At 51.9% G+C, this 22126-nt stretch overlaps 1 protein-coding gene across 2 annotated transcripts in view; it reads right to left on the minus strand.

The window, feature by feature from the left end:
* Window positions 1–22126, minus strand: part of ZBTB7C (zinc finger and BTB domain containing 7C) — a 300342-nt gene that overhangs the window by 108234 nt on the left and 169982 nt on the right. The window lies entirely within an intron of this gene.

The following is a 22126-nucleotide window of genomic DNA, read 5'->3' on the forward strand; positions in this document are numbered from 1 at the left end:
GGCAAATTTGCTTCAGGAAGGCAGGAAGGGTCTCTCTCTCTGTGTAGTTCTAAAACTGTAAATACCCATGGGTTCGGGGCAAGAGTCCCTACAAAGGGCTGGAAGGAGTTTGTCAGATCTTCTCTGTATGGTAGGGGGTCACGGATAGCAGCCTGTTGCGGGGCAGAGAGGTTTGGAACCAGGGAGGGCTGAGGAAGGCAGGGGAGGGAAGGGGAGGGGAAGGGATGGGGGGGGGGGGGTGCGAAGTCAGGGAACCGGGCACTGAGGTCAGAAGGGAAGGTGCTTAATCAGAGCAGGTGGACAGTTTCCAAGACTGGATGACTCCATAGCTTTTTATCAAAAACTCCCGGAACACCCAAACCAAAGAATGAAAAGTCAAATCCCTTTGTCCACAGAGGCGCTAATGAAATACCCAATCAAGCGCAACTCCACACTCCACTCCCAGGCACCGTGGGTGAAGGTGCCAACGCATGACCTGGATGGAGTCAGGATCAATCCAGAGGTGTTGGCTGTGCGCCCACAACTTGAGGTTTGGTTCTGGCGGCCTGGGTGGAGGTGGGGCGCCATGGGGTGCCACCCTCGGAGCCTCAGGTCTTCTGAAGAGATAAAGCACCGGGGGCTCATCGGCGTGGGGCAGGGTCCACAGAGCACTCTTCGGGGTCCATTAAGGAACCGGGTCCTGCAGTCATGAAGATAGAACTCCTGGGTGGGGGGAGAGGGCTCCCGGAAGTGGTCCCTTGGGCCTGGAAGTTTGTGCTGCTGTGAGCAGGGGCGGGAGTGACGGCTAGGGGACAGGGCAGCTGGCCGGGTTTACGGGGTTCTCCCAGGGGATAAACCATCAGGCTGACAAGGGAGACCCAGTTTATGGATACAACTTCCAGCTAAAAGGAGAGAGTACAGGGCAGGGCCTGCTTTGGAGGGAGGGAGGATTGGAGCACCTCTTTCAAACCCAGCTGGAGCTGGATGTGGGCAGAAGGGGAGGAGGAAGGAGGCTGCAGGGAGGGGTGGCGGAGAGTTGCGTGCCCAGCCCAGCCTACCCCTAGGCGGCTCCTCCTAGCAGGGCTCTGGCCCCTGGACCTGAAGGAGTGTCTGACTAGGCCAGTGGGTGGTGCCAGGGCTGACTGTATTGCAGCCAAGAGCCCCGGGGGAGAGCTGGCCACAGTCCAGCCCACTGGCTGGGTACCTCGGTGGACAGTGGATGTCACTGCACCCTCCCCCTTAATCACTGTGTGTGCGTGCTAGGCTGGGACCCGCCCTTTCGGAAGGGCTGTGGGCAAAAAGTGGGGAGCCCTGCCCCAGCCCCCCCTCCAGCTTCGCCTCTCCCCTGTTCTCAGCCCCCAAACCAGCTGCCTCCTGAGAACAGGAACCTAAAGGAGTCTTGGCGGGTGGGTGGGGGTTGGCGAGAGAGGCTCCCACAGCCACACAGAAGGGGCTCAGGGCGGGCCAGACTCTAGATCTGTTACTGTGCCTCTCCTCTGGGGAGGTGGTTCTTGCCCCCTCCCTCTTACTCACCCCCTCTCCCCCTCCTTCCCGCCCCACCCCCTTCCTGGGTCAGGTCGGTCAGAGCACTTGGAAACAGGCTGGCTTACAGACGCCTTGCCTTCCACATCTGCCTCCAAACCCACAACACACTCTTGTTCCAGGGCGGATGAAAGCTCCTGCTCCAACCACCAAGCAATGGCTCAGAAGGCTAAACAGAAGCACAGGCAGCAAATTGGCTACCGTCAACTTGCAACTTCAGTGGTGCCCGATCCTCAGCTGTGATGCAGGCAGGCAGACAGCTTCTGTCTGGGCATGCACACTTACTGAATGTCCGTATACACGTGTGTAGAGAGGTGGACACAGAGACAGGCCGTGTCATCTGAGAACACTAATCACTGCCAGATACGGAGCATCTAGCCCCTCACTTAATCCTTGCAGCCACACTAGGACATAGGTCCTTTCATCCTCTCCCCTTTACTGATGAGGAAAGTAGGGCTCAGAGAGGCCATATCTCTTGTTTGAGGTCACATGGCTTGATAAATCATAACCACTGGACATAACACCTGGGTCTTTGGACACTGCTGCCCAGAAGCTGACCCCAGGCTTGGATTCTGGCTCTTTGTCTGGTTCGTACAACTGGCTCCCTAAGGAGCAGTTTGCTTTGCTGGTGTGTGTGCCTTGGTTTCCCCATCTGCTGAACAGGCAGAGTAATGGCTCTTACTGAACTGAGAGGCTGTTATTGGCCAGGAGGAGGCTGAGATGGAGGTTAGGCTTTGGTGAAGCGCAAGAGCGAGTCTTCCCTAGAGGATGCACACAGCCCCGGGGTTGAGTGTTACTCAAGCTGGAAACCCAGAGTCACCCTTGCTGCCTCCCTCCTTTCGCCGCCTGCCCCCCAATCCTGCTCCAGCCAGTCATCCACGTGCAAGACTCAGATCTCCAAAGCAGATCTTGGATCTGCCTTCTTCCTGCCTCCTCCCCCACGACCCTAGCCATCACCCCTCTGCCCATGACTTGTGCAGGGAGGACCCCTCACTGGCCGCCCTGCCCCCACTCCTGTCCTGCTCCTTCCACCCAGCACTGCCCAGGTAATCTCCAAACGTGCCTCTGGTCACATCGCAGAGCACTTAACATGTGGTCCAGATGGCTCTCCACGGCCCACGAGGCACAGAGAAATCCCTGCCTGTCTTTCCACACCCACCCCCACCTCCCACCCCATCCTCCAGTCACAGGCAGACACACCAGTTCCTCTGCCTTCCTGTTGTGGGAACTTCCTTGGCCTGCCTTGCCCTCTCCTACCTCAGGTCATGAAGATTCGTCACCTCCTCAGAGAAGGCTTCCTTGACTACCACAGATAAATTAGAAAACCCGCCCCCTCCCCCATTATTTGTTTCTGACCCTTAGTCAAAGCACTCATGCAGCTTGCATGCTTATATTTGATGTCATGTTTACATTGAACTGGTGGCTCAGACGGTAAAGCGTCTGCCTGCAATGTGGGAGACCCGGGTTTGATCCCTGGGTCAGGATCCCCTAGAGAAGGAAATGGCAACCCACTCCAGTACTCTTGCCTGGAAAATTCCATGGACGGAGGAGCCTGGTGGGCTAAAGTCCATGGGGTCGAAAAGAGTTGGACATGACTGAGCGACTCCACTTTACATTGAACTCTATTTGACCATCCCTCCCACTGGAACAGAGGCTGCTTGTGGGCTGGGGACGCTGTATGTCTTTTTCACTGTATATAGTTGGGCTTCCCTGGTGGCTTATCGATAAAGAATCCGCCTGCCAATGCAGGAGACTTGGGTTCAATCCCTGGGTCAGGAAGATCCCCTGGAGAAGGAAATGGCAACCCACTCCAGTATTCTTGCCTGGGAAATCCCATGGACAGAGAAGCCTGGCAGGCTACCATCCAAGGGTTGCAAAGAGTTGGACACAACTTAGCAACTAAACAACAACAACAACAAAAACATACCTGAAAAATACAAATAAACAAACAAACAAAAAAAACATATTTGATACAGGTTAGCCTCCTGACAAATACACTGGGGGAAAAAAATGCTTATAGAGAAAACCATAGATCCACGAGACAGGAGGACTGACTCTAGTCCTGGCTCGGCCACTGGCAGGCTGCGTGGCCCTGGAGGTGTCACCCGCCCTCCCCCATCCTCATCTTCATCCTCTGTACGGGGGAACGATTCCCAGGTGGCTCAGAGGGTAGAGCGTCTGCCTGTAATGCGGGAGACCAGGTCTAATCCCTGGGTCGGGAAGATCCCCTGGAGAGGGAAATGGCAATCCACTCCAGTATTCTTGCCTGGGAAATCCCATGGACAGAGGAGCCTGACAGGCTACCATCCAAGGGGTCGCAAAGAGTTGGACACAACTTAGCAATTAAACAACAACAACAACAAAAACATACCTGAAAAACACAAATAAACAAAAAACAGATTTGATACAGGTTAGCCTCCTGACAAATACAGAGGAGCCTGGTGGGCTACAGTCCGTGGGGTCGCAGAGTCGGATATGACTGAGTGACTTCACTGCGGGGGAACTAGGGGTGAGATGATGACCAGAAGCCTGACCAGGTCGACACTCAGCAGCCAGTCTGTCTTTCATCCTCAGAGAATAAAAGTGTAGGTGCCAATAAATAAACAAGGCGAGAACCCTGGCTGTCAGGTATGCGAAAGGGCTTCGGGAAGGTTTCGCGTCCGTTGTTGGCCCCCGGCTGATTCTTGATGCGAATCAGCTCATGAGGACTATGGCATTCTCACATTCCTGAGCACTCCTCCCCCTGCACCCCTCCCCACCTCTGCACAGGCTGCCACACGAGCGTGGAAACAGGACCACACGGAAGTGAACCAGCAGGAGACCTAGTCGGGGCTGATTTTATCTGGGGATTACCAGCCAACAGCCATGCTCCCCCGACTCACCACGTCTGAGGGCCCAACCTCTGAGGAGGCCTGTGCGTGCAGTGCTTTTGGGTGTCCATGGCTTCTACACCCATCACGCTGCTTGGCTTTCACAGTGACCCTGAGTCCCACTCTGCAGATGAGGAAACTGAGGCTTAGCTTAAAAAGTGAGTGAGCGGCTGAATGGAGCTCTTTGAAATCAGAGATGCAAAACTCTCCTGAGATTAATATTCTTATAAAAACTTATGTATATGAGTATATAATTTGAAAGAGAATATTGATATAGCTGAAAAAACAGATGAGAAGGTGACCCATAATCCCACCACATTGAGGCAATGCGACCACCACAGGGCAGGACCCCTAGTCTCTCTTAAGTGTTTCAGTGGCCACGACCCACCCATCTCCCCCCAACTGGAGCGGACAGTCCTCACCCCCCACCCCCAACTGCCTCACTAAACACCAGCTTCACCTGACATCCGACTTTGCACTTCTTAGGTATTCAACAAATGTCTAATTAAACATTTAATTAAATTTTGAGGAAAACTAAACTGGCTGGAGCAAAAAGGGGCCGCTTCAGACGCACCTGGCCTCTTCCAACACAGCCCAGCTTCCTGTGTACCACAAGCGGAGTCCTCACTCCTCTGAATTCCCCGGTTTGTACTATGCTCACAAGGATGTCCCTGTCATCACGCAGCTCTATCACTTTGATCCTCAGATCAGATTTTATTCACATGTATTAGAATGCCAATGTGAGATAACAATTCATCGGCTCTTGAGCATCGAGAACAGAGAGGGAGCCACGACTGAATGTAAGCGAAGCTTATACAGTCACAAAGTTTATCCGAATCTGCCCGTGGCCAGAGCTGCACTCACTTCTGCTTCTGGGTCTTAGTGTGGCAAATGCAACACCCAGGACCCACTGCAGTTGGCCGGTCACCTTGACCTAACTCCCTGACTTCTTCAAGCACACAGAGGTGATCTGGGGAAGCCCCTGGCCTTTGGTTGCCTGGTCCAGTGGGCACTGGAGAAGAAGGTGAGGCCCAGTGAGGGTGGCCGGGTATTGGGAGCCCTCCCCGCCTCCTCAGGTAGGCTGGGAGACTAGCTGGGGCTAGTCCTGGCCTCGGGTGGGGGCCTCTGAGAGGAGGTTCAGGCTGAGCACAGGGTGCCCGGGTGCCGGAACTGCTGTCTCCGGGGAAGTGAGGGGGAAGTACCCGGCCAAGCTGGGCTCACGGCTCGGGGCTGGGGCCTCGCCCTCCCGGAAGATTGTATTGTGCGGCGCCCTCGGGAGGAGGGGAGGGCCCGCGAGCCTCAGCAGAGCAGCTGGTGCTCTGGGTGACTGGGCCTGTCACCGCCGCAGCAGGCCAGGGGCGGGCGTCCAGGGAGGAGGGCTTGGCCGGTGGGGGCAGTGGCCGGAAAGGGGCTACACTTCCGGCCGGGGAGGCAACGCCCCTCGTCCGTTCCTCCGTCCCTCCGGCCTCCTTCCTTTCCGAGGTGTGTACGGACTGCCTCCCCGTGGCCCCCACTGCTTCGGCCGTGGCTATAAGGCGAACACATCACGCGACACCTTCACATGTCACGTCTCCATCCTCATGGAGTTGATCTTCCAGTAGGGGAGAGACAATGAGCAGATAACCATCTACCATGAAGTCAGCTGGGTGAGGCCAAGTCTTTGTCCCTCGTCTTTTCCTTCTTTGTCGCCCACGGCCTCTCACCTCATTTGATCCCCACCCCCCAGGGGCCGGGAGAGCCGGATTTCTAGCTCCCACAGACCGTGAGGCAGTGAGGTTGGGGGTGGGGAGGTGACTTGCCCGAGGTCGTACTGGGCACAGTGGTGAAGACGCTGCATGTAACCCCAGCCGGCTGACTCCTTGCCCAGTGTTCCCGGCACTGTCTTCCCCAGCACAGTCACCTAGTCTTAACTGCAGAGCAAGGAGACGGCTTAACTCTGTGCTTCTAGCAGTGTCTTTTTTTTTTTTTTAAGGGGATATTTATGCACAGAATACTAAAAAAAGCAAGAAAGGAAGGAAGGCAGGGAGGGAGACAGAGAGAACACAAGGAAAGGAGGAAAGAAAGGAAGAGAAAAAAAGGAACTAAGAATCTCAACCTCGAGAAACAATTAACTTACCTAATAGTAAATGACCCTTACAAGACAGGCCCCTGTGGGTCTAGGCAGCGTAGGCAGCTGAGGTGCAAGCTATACCGGCTACAAACTCTGGCCTCGACCCAAATTTTCTTTGGTAAATAAGGTGAAAGTTGGCCTATCCTTCCTGGGTCCCTGCAAATGTGGGAGGCCGCCTAACCCAATCAGACTGTTGATACCCTTGGGCATTAACATGGATGCCCACTTGTCCCTTAGCTGGTGTTTGACCAGGAGGAGGAAGGGTGGTGACAGGAATGGGGAAGATGATGCAGGGCTGTGTGTGCGCGGGCACGCTCGTGTGGGTGTACTGTGCACGGAGACTGGTGAGTAGAGGGGCCCGCAGCTGGGCTGGATGACTGCTGGGGAAGGGCTATACACCAGCCCCTTCTCTGTTGGATGAAGCCATGAACAGGGCTCCAACACCCTCCAGAAAAGTGTCTGCCCTAAATGGTCCCAAGGTGCTCAGGCAGGGGGTGGCCTCACCCCTCCCCTTGTGCTGGTCAGGGTACTATTGCCGGGGGTGGGGGGGGGGGTGGTGCTGAGAATGGTTAGCACAGCCCACGATCCTTCTTGAGGGCCAGACAAGCCAACCAGGCTGGATGGTCAGCCCAGTGACCTTCACTCATTGAAGCTGGCATTTTCATTAAGGTCAAGGGTAGGTCTGTAGGATGAATGGGAGAACAAGGCAGAACTGAATGGTCACGATGGAGATCAAAACAAGGGCCTTGCCTTCCCACAAGGACCACATCAGAGAAAAGACTCACTGTTAACCCCCAAGGACAGGAAAATAATGATAATCATAATAGCTGCAAGCACTAAGGCATCATTTTTTTTAACCCTCAGCAACAATTCTATGAAGTCTCTATATTATTATTCCCCTTTTAGAGAATGGCAGCTCAGAGCCAGGATTTGAACCCAGGTCACAAAGACCACTGTTAAAAATCACTTTTAATCCTGCAAAAGTGCATGAGGTAGCTCAGAATATTTTTGGACTTTGAGTAGAGTGGGAGAAATCAGAGTGAGACAGAAGGTTAAGTCCCATTAATCATAACGGGGGGAAAACATTAGGGCAGACCCTTGTCTGAGGCTGTCCATGTTGTTTGGGATATCCCAAGGCCTACCTTAAGTAGCCATCTGCCCGTTAGAGTTAGCAGGCTCACCTGGCAGTGAATTCTAGGACCAGTAAAGTCCTTGGTAAACACTTTACATTTACATGGAATTCTCCAGGCCAGAATCCTGGAGTGAGTAAGTAGCCTTTCCCTTCTCCAGAGGATCTTCCCAACCCAGGGATCAAACCCAGGTCTCCCATATTGCAGGCGGATTCTTTACCGGCTGAGCCGCAAGGAAAGCCCCCCTTGAAGAACAAAAAGGTGTAAGAGCCTGCACTGTGTTCTGCAGGTGAGTATGGACTGCAGCGGTTGGAGCGTGGTGCTGTCACTCAGAAGATGGACTTCCGATCCTCTGCTAGAATCTCTGGACTGCTGGTTGCAACGTAGATTCCTGGAACCCTTCCTCAGACCACTGAATCAGAATCTAAACCCCAAGTCTCCATTTTCACTAATGCTGGGGCTTCCACGCTGAGGGGATAGAGGCAGTGCTGGCGGGTAACCGATTGGTTTGGCCTTGCTGGCGAGTGGCCCCGGGTTGAGAGCCAGTGCTGTGCAGACACTGTCACTCACCTAGGTCCTTGGGTGTGTGCTGAGGGTGGGGGTGCGGAGCAGAGATCGCACGTTAAGCATGATTCTTTACATCAACCATTTTTAACAGCTGCATAGAGCACCAGCGAGCGGACACAATATCGCATACATAAGCACTCCGTCCTCTTGAACACTCGGAGCTTTTCCATATTATAGGTAGTACTAGTATGAACATTCTTATGAATGAACATCCCCCATATTTTGGATTGTTGTCTTAGATTCTCAGAGAAAGGATGGGAAGTATATGAACATTTTCATGGCTCCTAATATATAGCACTAATTTGCATTTTCCAAAAAAATATTGCACATTGAGGCCAACCTGGCAATGTTCAAGAGTGTCAGTTTCACCACAGCAGCTGCCAGTATTTCCACAATCTCACTTTAAAGATAAGGAACGGAGGCTGGACTTGTCGAAGTGACCTGTGGCCCGTCTAAAGTTACACTTAGTCAATGCCAGACTGGGGATAAGAACTCAGGGATGTCTTATTTACCAGCCAGGGTATTTTGCTGCTACGGGCTTTCCCAATCTCCAACCAGGCAGGAGGGAAGCCGTCAAGCCCGGCGCATGGTTCCCTCTCTGTCTCCCTCTCCCTGCCAGCTCTGATGTCAGCTGCCCAAGAAGCTCACGTTTCAGGGCTTTTCACTGTTTTTCTGCTTCTAAAACCGGGGCCTCTCCTCTCTCAAGCTCGCCACCTTCCGAGAACCTTCCTCCTATGGTTCAAAGGAAATCGTCACATACTTGAACTTCGGGTTAGATGTAAATAAATGGGTGGGGAAGCAGTGGGACAAAGGTGAGGTGACAGCCAAGGAAAGAGACAAAGGCCAGCCAGACTGGCCAGAGCAGTGGATGCTGCAAGAGGAAAGATAAAGCGAGAAGGTGGTTGGGGCCGAATTAGGGAGTTCAAGTCTGAGGGACTTGAGAGCATCCCTGGCCAGACACCTGCTGCTATGGGGACAGGGGTTGTTTCCAGAGGAAAGCTGGGCAGGGCCCTTAACCGGGTATCTCGGTGGGTCTTAAACCCCTCAGCTAGACCATAAGAAAAAAACTGCAAGAGTATCTGAGTATGCTCTTTCTCAGGACAGACAGCCCAGTGTGTTCAGATTTTCAAAAAGGTTTCTAACTGATCCCACTCCCCTTCCAAATTTCAAAGCAAAATTAAAACGAGAGGTTAAAGTCAGCTGAAATACAAACTTTGTTCCTGAGTTACACATACACACACACACACACACACACACACACACATATTTTTTACCCATGGTAAAAAGAGACGAAATAATTATAGATGGTCCTTCTCAGATAGGTAGATGGTAGGTAGATACGTAGGTAGGTGATAAATTGATTGATAGATGATTGTAGATGGTAGACAATTGATAGATGATTTCTAACGATAAATGATTGATAAGCAGTCGATAGAACAGATCTATAGATAGCAAATAGACCCAGTAAAGAGTTACTATTTGTGCCACCTGTTTTCTTCTTTCTTCCTGCGTGACGTGGAGCTGGTGGAGCTGGGAGGAGCTGGAAAACCTGCTGCTGAGGTGTTCAGATCACTGCCCTCCAAGAATGATCAGAGGCAAAGATAAAGCTTTTTGTGAAGTGACAAAGTCAGTGGGAAAATGGGATTTGGTTTCACAACTTTTCCAGAGCCATCTCTTGCGTAAGACGGGACGCCTTTGAAAACAATCACAGTGAGCCCTTCTCGAGCACTTAGTGGGTGTCGGGCACTGTGCTAAGTGCTTTACAAGCAATATCTTGTTTACTTCTCAGCAGCGCTGGTGATTCGGGCAGCACTATACCTCCTGTTTTACAAGAGAGGAAATAGAGGCCCTGGGATGTGAAGTCACCAGCCCCAGAGCAAACAGCCGCCAGTGGAACAGTGGGTACCGGAAGCCAGCCGGGCTGGGTCATGGAGCTAGGGCTCTAGACAGCCTTTGAGAGCAGTCGTGTCGTGTGGTCAGTAATCCACCCCATCTCTGTCTTCCACAAAAGGGCTGGACCCTGAGTAGCTTGGCCCTACTGTTCTCTTCTCCTTTAAAGGAATAGTCTAGTGAATATACTTGAAATTATCCAGGTTTATTGTCAATACTTGTGAAAAAAGTGTGCTGGTAGTATTAATAGTAATTATAGTCATACCTCCCATTGACTGAGCATCTGAGTCAGACAGTACACAAAAGGCTGTAGAGTCATTTTAATTCCATCCTTGACAATGAGCCTCCAGGGTATCAGGGGGATCCCTTTTACAGATACAGGTGCTAAGGTCCAAGGAGGTTTAGATAACCTGCCTGATGTCAGTGGTGAGTGGAGGAAGGCTAGACGGCACCCCTGCTCTTTTCAGTTCTCTGTCTCTTTCTGGGCCATGCAGGGCACAGAGGTGCAGGGGTTGGCTGTCTCGTTGGGCCTGATGGTTGGGGCATGGAAAAGGCCCAGGTCAAAAGAAAAGAAAGAGGGGAGAAGAGAAGGAAAGGAAGTAGGGAAGAAGGGAGTGATGGAGGGACAGGGGAAGAAGGAAGGGAGGGAGGAAGGTCACACGGATGGTAGCTATGCGTCAGGCAGCACCAAGATAGGGATGAATGACCCAAATCTAGAGTTACAAAAGCCCCACCAGAAAGTGGCCAGGGTAAGTGACTCAGTCCCCCTGAGTCAGTCACTCCAGGGTACAATCAGAGGTATGGCCCATGTCTTTTTGAAATTTGGCTATAGTCTTTGAGGCCAAAGCTCACTACCCCAGAAAATGTTCCTGGCAGGGTCAGGTGAAGATAGGAGTATGCCCCTTCGATTAAAATCCATGGTCCTTTTAGCTCCGCCCCTCTCTTGGGTTTTGATCTTGATTCTGGAAGCCCTAGGGCCTGGGACACATGAAGTGCAAGAGAGACAGCCAGCCCCTAGGATGGAACTAGGAGGGTGGGGGTGGACAGGGTCACAGCCCTGATTCAGGGTCAAGGGTGGAAAAACCTATAATGGAGAAGCATATAAGTCTTGTCAAGTACAGAGGCCAAAGCTGGACACAGAGTCTGAGAGGCCTTCGGGGCAGAGGCTGCAGCCAGTGTTCCAAGTAAGGTAGCAGGGGTCAGGGAGGCATGATGCTGACACCAGCAGGTGTAACCAGGGATGAGGAGCTCCAGCTGAACAACCAGGAGGAAACAGTCTGGGCCGATCCCAGGCCCTGGGAGGGTGAGACGATCCCCTCACAAATGACCCAGTGAACCCGGGATCCCCCGGGCAAGAGGGACACTCTCTTCTGGGTGGGGCAACCCTCCGCACTCAGAGTCCTGGGGCTATTCTCCAGGGCAGGATGAGAGCTGAGCTTGACCAGAGAGAGTGAGCTCCCAGGAGGTGTGACTGGTGCCCACGTCCCAGAAGCCAGGCTCATCGTCCATGGCAGCCTCCAAAATCCATGCCATACACTTTCCAGAGCCTTCACTCCCCTGCCCCCGCCTTCAGTCATCCTGGGCCTGACATTTTCTTTCAGTTCAGAGAATAAAACTTTGTGTTTCTTGATCCTGAAAGTAACATCCATGTATCAAGGAAACTCCCCTGTGTGAAGGGTGATTTTATCCTACAATAAAGGCAGATTTTCACCCCATTTTCCTCTCTAGCCATTTTATGGTGAGCATTTTCCCTGGTGCCCTTGCCCCCCCACCCCCATCCCTGTACTTTCTGCCACCTCATCTCAAGTCTCACCTGCAGGTGCCTCTGGCTGGCATCTGTGTACTCAGATTAAGCAAGCCACGTTGTCACTGCTAAATGCTCAAGTCCTAGTCTTTTCATGGGAATTGCTTAAACAATCGGAAAAAGTTTGCATAACAGAAGCGAAAGAAACCCTCCCCTGGCAGTGCCAGTCATCAGCCAGCGCTGACTCCTGGAAGGAGTCAATACAGAACTCTACCCCATATTCTCATTTGTTCTATCCGGTCCCATATAGGTTTGAAACTAGAAAACCAAGCCTGTTACAATTGGCCATAAAACAAGAGCAAATCGGCCCTTGCGTGACGTGGGCCTCAGGGAGTGAGTATGAAAGCATGTACTCAATGACTTCTTCTGGTGGTTCAGCATGGTCTTATTTTCCTTTCAGATTCTTGGCTGTGTCCCAGAGAGAGGAGGTAGGCAAATAAATGAGGTTTCGCTGTACCTCTAACATTCTTTATGTTACACGAGCTTTGTTTCTCGGAAACGTTAAATTATTTCTGTCTCAACGCTGTAACATTGGTATGGTGTAGTCATCTCAGTGCGGGAAGGGGAATGCTCCTAGGTTCCAGGTTTTGCTCCTCTACCCAGACTGAGAGCCACTGGTTCAGTGCAAACAGGGCTATACTAGAAAAACCAGATTTTTAGATCCTTCTTTACCTTGAATTGAACTATGGGACTAACAAGGCTGGAAATAAAAGCATATTCAGACCGTCAGAGCTGCAAGGCTCCTCAGGGGTCCTGCAGACCTACACCCTCACTTCACCCCCAAGGAAACAGGGTGTGTCTAAGGTTACAAAAGAAGCTATTGACTAATCCACAAATACCTCATCCATGCGAGGCTTTATGAAATGATTAACAAGGACATCCTGTGTAGGAATGTGTACATTTACAACCTGTCTTGTTTCGAAGGATTTGAGCCAGCTTACAAGAATGCCTGCAATGCAAGATAAACACACATTGAAAGTAAGAAAGAAAAATGAGGCACAGGGCAAGTAAGAGCAAAGATGGCAGCCAGGCTTGAGATGAACCCTGGTGAGATCTGTGTGCTTGATCCAGCAGAGCCCTAGATGTGGAACCAAGATGCCAAGAGTCAAGAGTAGGGGGCAATATGCCAGCCCTGCGGGGCTCTGCTTTCTTATTCTCTGGGGTTTGCTACTTCCCTCTCCAGGCATCAGTTTGCCCGTCTGTCAGATGGACAAATCCTGCCTTATAGGATCTTCGTGAAAATCAAGTTAAATCTTGTACGTAAAAGAAAGCATTTTTAAAAAGTACAGTGTACAAAAAAGCTTATCATTTTATCTCCTTGCTGTCTCCTTGTGATGAATGCGCCACTATTCATTTTCCATTGGCTGATGTTGACCCCAGGTGTGAGTGGCTACAGTTGGTCAAAGTTAATTCTATATGCCTTCTTAAGAACATCAAGCACTGTCCAAACACTGGATGAAAAGCCTTATAACATTTCCTGAACTCCAATTAAGCCTGTTTTCACCATCATACCTTTTTTCCTTTCCTTGTTTTGACTAGGAAAAATTAAGATATTAGAATCAACAGGGACTGTAAAATTCTAACATGAAGTTTGAATGCCCGCCTAGAAAATTCCTGTTTCCTGGTGTGGGCTGTTGCTGGATAGTGGAGAGGAGAGAACAAGGTTGGGGACGGGGAGAGCGGGCCCTTCAGGGGCCTCCTCAGCCGCGGTTTTGCAGGCACCGTTTCAACCTCTCACTCGGAGGGTTTCCCAGCCTTATGTGCTGGGGTGGATGGAATATGGCATTTTCTCAACACCAGCCAGAACTTTACCTGAAATTAATTAGTGGTCGTGAGTGGTCATGCTGGGGTTCCAAGGGGTGGGCGGGGGCAAAAGGAGCCACGGAGTTTGAGCAAGCAGAGCTCCGGGGACCTCAGCGGGCTTCCTTTACATGCCTCTTGTCTGAGATAATAACTGGGGGTACTCACTGAGAAGAGTTTTTCAATAAACAGGGGCATTCATAGCAAGAACCAGGTAAATACTATAATAATAGAAATTAAAAAAAAAAACACATATAGACAGTATGTCTGGTTTGGGCCTGAACATGGGAAGGTCACTACGGGCAAAGATATCCAGCATTCCCCTTGGAAAATCATTGGTCTCACAAGGTCATTGCTTCCAAAGTCCACTGATATATGGAGGACAAGTAAACAGTGGGATGAATCGGCCTCAGCTGACATGTGGCCACAGAAGAACCTGCATTCCAGTCTGTGTAGCCCTTCACATTTCTCATTATTTGAAGCATTAATGTATGATTAATATCATCATCCCCATTTTATAGATGAGGAAGTGGAGAGCCGGATTGGTTGAAACTGTATACTTGTTGGAATGGCAAGAGTCTAGTTGTCCCAGGCAGAAAAGCAGCCTGGAATCCTCAATGAGAACAGGAACTCTGGAGACAGACTCTGCATCCTGGTTCCAGCATGGCTCGCCTCTGTGACCTTAAGTGAGGTCTGGACTCACCAAAGAGATCCAACAAGTCCATCCTAAAGGAGACCAGTCCTGACTGTTCATTGGAAGGCCTGATGTTGAAGCTGAAACTCCAATACTTTGGCCACCTGATGCGAAGAGCTGACTCATTTGAAAAGACCCTGATGCTGAGAAAGATTGAAGGCAGAAGGAGAAGGGGATGACAGAGGATGAGATGGTTGGATGGCACCACAGACTCAATGGACATGAGTTTAGGTAAACTCCGTGAGTTGGTGATGGACAGGGAGGCCTGGCGTGGCTGCGGTCCATGGGATTGCAAGGACTTGGACATGACTGAGCGACTGAACTGAACTGAACTGAGCCTCTCTCTGCCTCGTTTCCTCATCTGTAAAGCTGTTGGCTGGATTACCTGAGTCAACATGTGTAAAGTGCTCAGAACAGCCCCTGACACATATGAAGTGCCACATGAACATGTCAAACACATCAACTCCCAGCTCAGAGCCCACCTCTGCAGCCCCAAACCAAAGCAGGGCCACGGCAGGACCCCCAAGAGTGTGTGCTCCATCCTGTGGGAGAAATTCCAATGCCCCTCGAGGTCAGCAGAGAGGCGTCATGGGGCGAAGACAGGGCCCAGAGTGGATGGGAGGGGAGAGCAGACACCTGGCAAGCTTCTCCAGTGCCCGGGGAACAGTCCTGCTGCTTCTCCCTTTGAGGACTTTGCCAAGGAGGAACTCATGGGCTCGACAAACCCGTGCCAAGCAGGAACGAGATGGTATCTGGGCCTGACAGGCTGACGAGTTCTGTGTGCCCAGCTTCCCACCAGGGGCAAATACCAGCCCAACCCCAGTGCACCGGCCCCACTCCCCTTCTTTGCTTTGGTGGATTTGTTTTGGTTGCTGCCAAGGGCACCCGTCACAAAACGACAGGAGGTTTGCCTTTGGGGAGGGCTGCGAGAGCATTAGGCAAACAAGTCCTGGCGAGCCGTCTCATAACTCTGGCCCTAACAGGCCACGGATGGACCATGGGACTGCACAGTGCGTCCCAAAAGCCACAGGTTCATGCATCGAGGGGCAGGTCTGAACTGGGAGGCAGGCGTCCCGCTTCCGGCCCTGGCTCTGCTGCTACGGGGCTCTGTGTCCTTGGCCAGGTACTTCCTCCTTCCAGGTCCTCACTGTTCTCATTTGTAAAACGAGGGTCTTGGGAGGCGGAGGGGGTGATGAACACGAAGGCCCTGTTCGGCCCTTCCATCTGTGAGTCTTCAGGAAGCGCCATAGAATTCCAAAGGGCTGCAGGTAGCTCTGCCTTCTCGTGGCTCCTGGACCCTTTTCTGGAAGACCCTCAGTTGTTATTATCGACGTGGCAGCAGGAGGGATGTCTGTTCATTCAACAGACAGGGAGAGTGAGGGTCCCCACACCCCTCACCCTGTCTGTTGGGAAGAGAAGAGGATTGACTCCACGGGCAGAGGATGGTAAGGAGAGCCAAGGGACGACTGCCAGGCACAGCCTCCGCCGACTCACCTGGCCCTCCGTGTGCTGTGTGGAGGGAGCACCAGACCAGGAAGCCACATCCCTTCCCCCTCACAGGACGGTCCCTTCATCTGAAAACACCCAGAGCAGAACTAGCTGACCTTGCTCACCCTCTGTTCCTGCATTGTTTTGGTTATTCCATGTCTGTTATGCACAAGTACTGGAGTGGGGTTGGGAGAAGGGTAAGAGTCAAGGTCCCTTTTGCCCTCAAGGAGTTGACCCCATGTCCTCACCATCACTTAATGAATTGACCCATTTATTGAATACTTAATTTGTGCCAGAAGCATCTGGAAAGGATAGGGGTCATGACCTATGCTTTTTTTTTTTCCCTCTCCAATTCCTCTTGTCCTAGCATATGAAATATCTGCACATGTGGTGATTAAGGATACAAACTCTAGAGCCAGTCTGCCCAGGAGTGAATCCTGATGATGTTCCAATGACCAGGTTCAGTTTCTCTGTCTGTAAAATGGGAAGAATGATAATTCCTACCTCCTAGGGTTCTTACGAGAATTCAAACAAATTAACACTTTCAGAACACTTAGCATAGGGCCTGGCATGTTGACGGTGCCCAATAACTGTCTGTAAATAAAATGTTTACCAAGATGAATAGAGCCGACCTGCTATAAATTCTTCATCAAGAGAAAGTCATATACATGCACTTTCTTTCCTATTCTAAATGATGTGGGCACTGTTAACTCAGTCATCAGGCTCTGTGTCCATAGACAGTGCAAAGGTGAACTTCACCACAGCTAAGCTTAACTCTCCTAAGTTCCAAATCAGTCAGGTTCAAGTTCATCAGCTTCTACGATAACCAAAACTAGTCGTCATTCATTTCATCCTATTTCCTCTCCAAATACTTAGTTGAAACTGAGACTAGTAGTCTAGCGCTGACTTGAATTTCTCCAACTTTTGATCTTTCCGACCCCCCGACTCACAAGCCACGCTCAGCAGGCAGGACCCCAGAGGTGGGGAGAAGCACAGATCCCACTGAGCTCAGGGCAGCCTAGAGCTGAGAACAGGGGCCGCCAGTCCCAAGGCTCAGAATCTGTGAGCTGTGGTCTCCTAACATAATGCCTGGCAGGGTCCCAGGATGACAAGAGCCCCTGCAGGAACAGACACGCCTCAGTCTTTTGCAACCTGTTCCAATATTGGCCGAGGGCAGTAAATGGAAAAGTCACAGGATAAATCTCACTTGGAGTTGCCAATTTGGTTCATGCTTAGATCCACTACCAGACCCACAATTGCCTTGGGCACAATGACTGGGCTTGAAGTGACCAAAGCTGATGCCAGACTCCTAATGGCGGTCACCACTGGGACAACTACCCCAGAGAAGGTACAACTCTCAGAGAAGGTAACAACTTCTCAGGGACAACTTCTTCCTGAGAAGGAACTGGAGCCCTGAGCCCATGAGCCTTTGGGATGGTCTTCTCACTTCTTCCCAAAGTGTTTCACCAGCTTCCTCACTGAGGGCTAACTCATTCACCTCACCAGTACTTACTGAGCATCGACTCTCTGCCACACAGGTGCTAAGCTAGGTCCCCAACATGAAGCCCCCCCTACAGTGAAAGCACACTGGGCTGAAGCTGGGAGGTGAGGTCAGAGTTCCAGCTCCATCTCTAAGGATACGTGTGACACGTCTCTTCCTTTTCTGGGTCTCAAGGGCCTCAATCCATAAAAACCTAGAATTGGACTGAGAATGCCCTTGGTCCACTTCTGTTAAAGATCCTCTGTTCTTTAATCTCTTAGGTAACATCTCTGGTTGGCAGAGATCTTTTGATCTCTGGCAATTTGATCTCTGGTTTCTCTGCCTTTTCTAAATCCAGCTTGAACATCTGGAAGTTCACGGTTCACGTACTGTTGAAGCCTGGCTTGGAGAATTTTGAGCATTACTTTACTAGCGTGTGAGATGAGTGCAACTGTGCGGTTTGAGCATTCTTTGGCATTGCCTTTCTTTGGGATTGGAATGAAAACTGACCTTTTCCAGTCCTGTGGCCTGCTGAGTTTTCCAAATTTGCTGGCATATTGAGTACAGCACTTTCACAGCATCATCTTTTAGGATTTGAAATAGCTCAACTGGAATTCCATCACTTCCACTAGCTTTGTTTATAGTGATGGTTCCTAAGGCCCACTTGATTTCACATTCCAGGATGTCTGACTATAGATGAGTGATCATACCATCATGATTATCTGGGTCATGAAGATCTTTTTTGTATAGTTCTGTGTATTCTTGCCACCTTTTCTTAACATCTTTTGCTTCTGTTAAGTCCATACCATTTGTGTCCTTTATTGAGCCCATCTTTGCATGAAATATTCCCTTGGTATCTCTAATTTTCTTCAAGAGATCTCTAGTCTTTCCCATTTTATTGTTTGCCTCTGTTTCTTTGCATTGATTACTGAGGAAGACTTTCTTATCTCTCCTTGCTATTCTTTGGAACTCTGCATTCAAATGGATATATCTTTCCTTTTCTCCTTTGCTTTTGCTTCTCTTCGATTCACAGCTATTTGTTAAGGCCTCCTCAGACAACCATTTTGCCTTTTTGCTTTTCTTTTCCTTGGGGATGGTCTTGATCCCTGCCTCCTGTACAATGTCATGAACCTCTCTCCATAGTTCTTTAGGCACTCTGTCTATCAGATCTAATCCCTTGAATCTGTTTGTCACTTCCACTGTATAGTCATAAGTGATTCGAAGAACTGACTCATTTGAAAAGACCCAGATACTGGGAAAGATTGAGGCGGGAGGAGAAGGGGACGACAGAGGATGAGATGGTTGGATGTCATCACAGACTCAATGGACATGAGTTAGTAAATTCCAGGAATTGGCGATGGACAGAGAGGCCTGGCGTGCTGCAGTCCATGGGGTCGCAAAGAGTCGGACACAACTGAGCGACTGAACTGAACATCTCTGGTGTACAGACAGTGGCAATCTTGGTCAAAGAGCTCCAAACTTGTAAAAAAAAAAAATAAATAACCACAAGCCTAGCAACCCAGGAAGTTCTCCATAGCCACAGGGAGGGTTCCTGGTTTGCCCCCTGGAAATAAAAGAACCAGTAGCCTTGGGGATGAATTTGAAGAACTGGCCATAGGGAAAAGGTAGGGCAGGGCAGGGCAGGGACAAGGGGGACTGCTGTGGTTCCCTTCCGGATGTGACCCGAGAGATCCCCTAAAGGGTTCCTGTGCCCCAAATACCCCCCTCCTCCAATCTGGTGTCCTCCCACAAGTCACTATGTGGGAGTCGAGGGGTGGCGTTCCATCACAGGGATCTGTGCAAAATGCAGGCGCTAGAGAAGGATGAGGTTTTTCACCTTGCTGAGGCTGCCTGGGTCTTCCCTCCCTGCCAGCAGGGGCCTGGGCAGCCTGTGGGCACCGGGCCAGGTGCAAGAGAAAGAAGGGAACTCTGAAGGGATCTTTAGGGGGTTTGGGGCGGGTGGGGTGCGGGGAGACAAAGAGGGCAGCACAGAACCTGAATTCTGCAGGAGGGGTCGGAGTGGGAGGGTTAAGGGCCAGAGCTCGCCGCCTCCCTGCGGGTAACCGATTCCTGGGAGGCGCCCACAGGGGGAGGGGAGGGAGGGGGAGAGCGACTCAGGAGAGAGGGTGGGGCCGCACGGGGGTGCGGATTCACAGAAGAATGCCCGTGTGGTGAGGGTAGAGGGCGCGGGGCAGCACCCCAGTTCGCGGAGCCCACGCCCCTCGAGTTACCCGGCCGGTTCAGACTGGTTCGCCCACCTCTCCCTCCCCACCAGCCCCTCCGGTCTGATCCCTGAGAAATCAGAATCGGAGCGTGATGCAACCACAGCCGCCCCGCCCCGGCCGCAAGCCCTCCGGACTCGGCGCCCGCCCCACCGACGCCCCCTCCCAGGTCCTGCCGGTGTGCCCGCCCCTCCCCCGGCGCCCCGCCCCTCCGTCCCCTCTGCGATCCTGCACCCCCGGCTGCCCCCGTCCCCCGCGTCCTCGCCGTCCTCTGGGGCTACCCGGCTGGCTCGGCCCCTCCCTTCCACCGCATCCCTCAGGGTCTCTGCGCTGCCTTCCCCGCGCCCCTCTCGGCGCCCTCTTTCCCTCGGGCCTCTCCTCCGCATTCTCACCCTGCCCTAGCCCGACCTCGTCACCCGCCCTCCTCTCCTGGAGGCCGCGGCGCCTCCCCTGCCGGCGGGTAACGCTGGAGAGGCCGGCGCCTGCCCCGGGCGGGAACTGCCCTGACACGAGATGGGGGCGGGGGCGGCTGGGGGTTGCGGAGGGGGCCCGAGGGCCGCGAGAGTAGAACGCGGAGCCGGACCCCCGCTCTCGTCGCCCCATCCCACTCCCACCCCAACCCCACTCGCCCGCCCATCCCCTTGCAAGGCTTGGTGCCAGGGCCCAACGTAGGCCAGGCAGCCAGCCAGCCAGGCTCAGCTATCAGCGGGGTGGAGGGCAGTGCCAGCTGCAGGTTTCTCTGCCACCCCCAGCAGCCCTGGGCCTGCCTCCAGCAGCACCTTCCACCTGAAACTGGCGCGGGCGGGAGGTGGGGGGCGGGGGGCGCGGGTGAGAGGGGTTGGTTTGTGAAAGACAGAGGACCCCGGTGCACCTGGGGATCTTACTACATGAGGTAGGCATGGGGCTGGGCTGATCTTGAGTCAGGGCTAGACTGAAGTCCCGCTCACTTATTTCCTGGGTGACCTTAGTTAAGTCACTTCTCTGCCTCAGTTTTTGTATTTGTAAAGTGAAGATAATAATACCCACCTCCTGGGTGTTGTGACTTTTGGTGCCTGGCACATAATAGTTGCCTGGAGAATCCCATGGACAGAAGAGCCTGGTGGGTTATATAGTCCATGGGGTGGCCAAGAGTCCGACACGACTGAAGCGATTTAGCACACTTGCACACTTGCACACATAAAGTAAAAGTGAAAGTCACTCAGTCGTGTCTGACTCTTGGCCACTCAGTTCGTGGAATTCTCCAGGCCAGAATACTGGAGTGGATAGCCTTTCCCTTCTCCAGGGGGTCTTCCCAACCCAGGGATTGAACCCAGGTCTCTTGCATTGTGGGTAGATTCTTTACCAGCTGAGCCATCAAGGAAGCCCAAGAATACTGGAGTGGGTGGGCTATCCCTTTTCCAGCACCTCTTCCTGACCCAGGAATCGAACTGGAGTCTCTTGCATTCATAAATAATAATATCAGTATTAATTTCAAGTAACAATTTGAATATTATTATTATCTCCCTGGGTGGGGGTTTGCCATTTAGCAAAGGGAAATAGAGTAGAATCTGTCATCAAAGATCTATTAGGCACCTGTTATGGGCAAGGAAGGCCACTTGGTGTAGTGCAAGAGTCTTGGGAGTGAGATGTGGGTTTGAATCCCAGCCCTGTCATTTAGTAGCTGTGTGATCTTGAGAAAGTTACCTCTCCTTTCTGAACCACAGTCCCCCAACAGTAAAACAGTGCCCACTTTGCAGAGTCAGTGCAGGAAATGAATGAGGTAATGTCAGGAGAGTGTCTAGGGTAGTTCTTAGAGCAAAACAGGTGCCTCTCAGTGAATGAGAGGCATGGAGAAGGTCAGGGGGATGGAAAGGACAGACTCAGTGTCTGCCATGTGGGAGCTCTGGGGAGATAAGACTTAAATGTGAAAAAAAATACCACTAACTCAATGGGATCCAAGCTCAGAGTCAATTCCAAGGTCAGGAGGAAGTGTTGTGGGAGAAGGGGCATGCCCTTAGCATCTGTGAGAACAAATAAACTGCTAAGGGTGGAATCCCAGGCATGGGTGGGGGTGCTTCTGAACATCTCCCCCTCCTCCCCAAGCTCCCCCCCTTCACCCCGCCCCCAGCCTTCTCCCACCAGGATCAAGGCAGCAGTCACTGGGCTTGAGGGGTATGCAGTTGCTCCAGGAAGGGTGTCAGCATTTGCTTCACTGGGGAGGCCCTTATAGGAAAAAGAGGAATTTTAAGGGCAGTTGGAAAAGGAGGCCTGGGCACAATCTCCACCCTTTTAAATGGCTGTCCATGTGGCAGAACACCATTGCTACCCACAGCTATGGCTGTGAGACTAGAATTGGGTTCCCTCATCTGTAAAACAACAGGGTGGGCCAGAAGCTTTCTAGGCCTCCTCAGCTGCAACCCCCCACCCTTCTTGAAAGCCATACTTGTTCTGACCTGTTGGAATGTGGGGGAGAACCACTCCTTGGAGGTGCAGGGCTTAGCCTCATCAACCATTCCATGGGCGGGCTCAGAGCCCTCCTTAGTGGAGCAGGAATGAGGTAGGACTCCACCC

The sequence above is a fragment of the Dama dama genome, chromosome 27 (assembly GCF_033118175.1).
Source record: "Dama dama isolate Ldn47 chromosome 27, ASM3311817v1, whole genome shotgun sequence".
NCBI classification, from domain to species: Eukaryota; Metazoa; Chordata; class Mammalia; order Artiodactyla; family Cervidae; genus Dama; species Dama dama.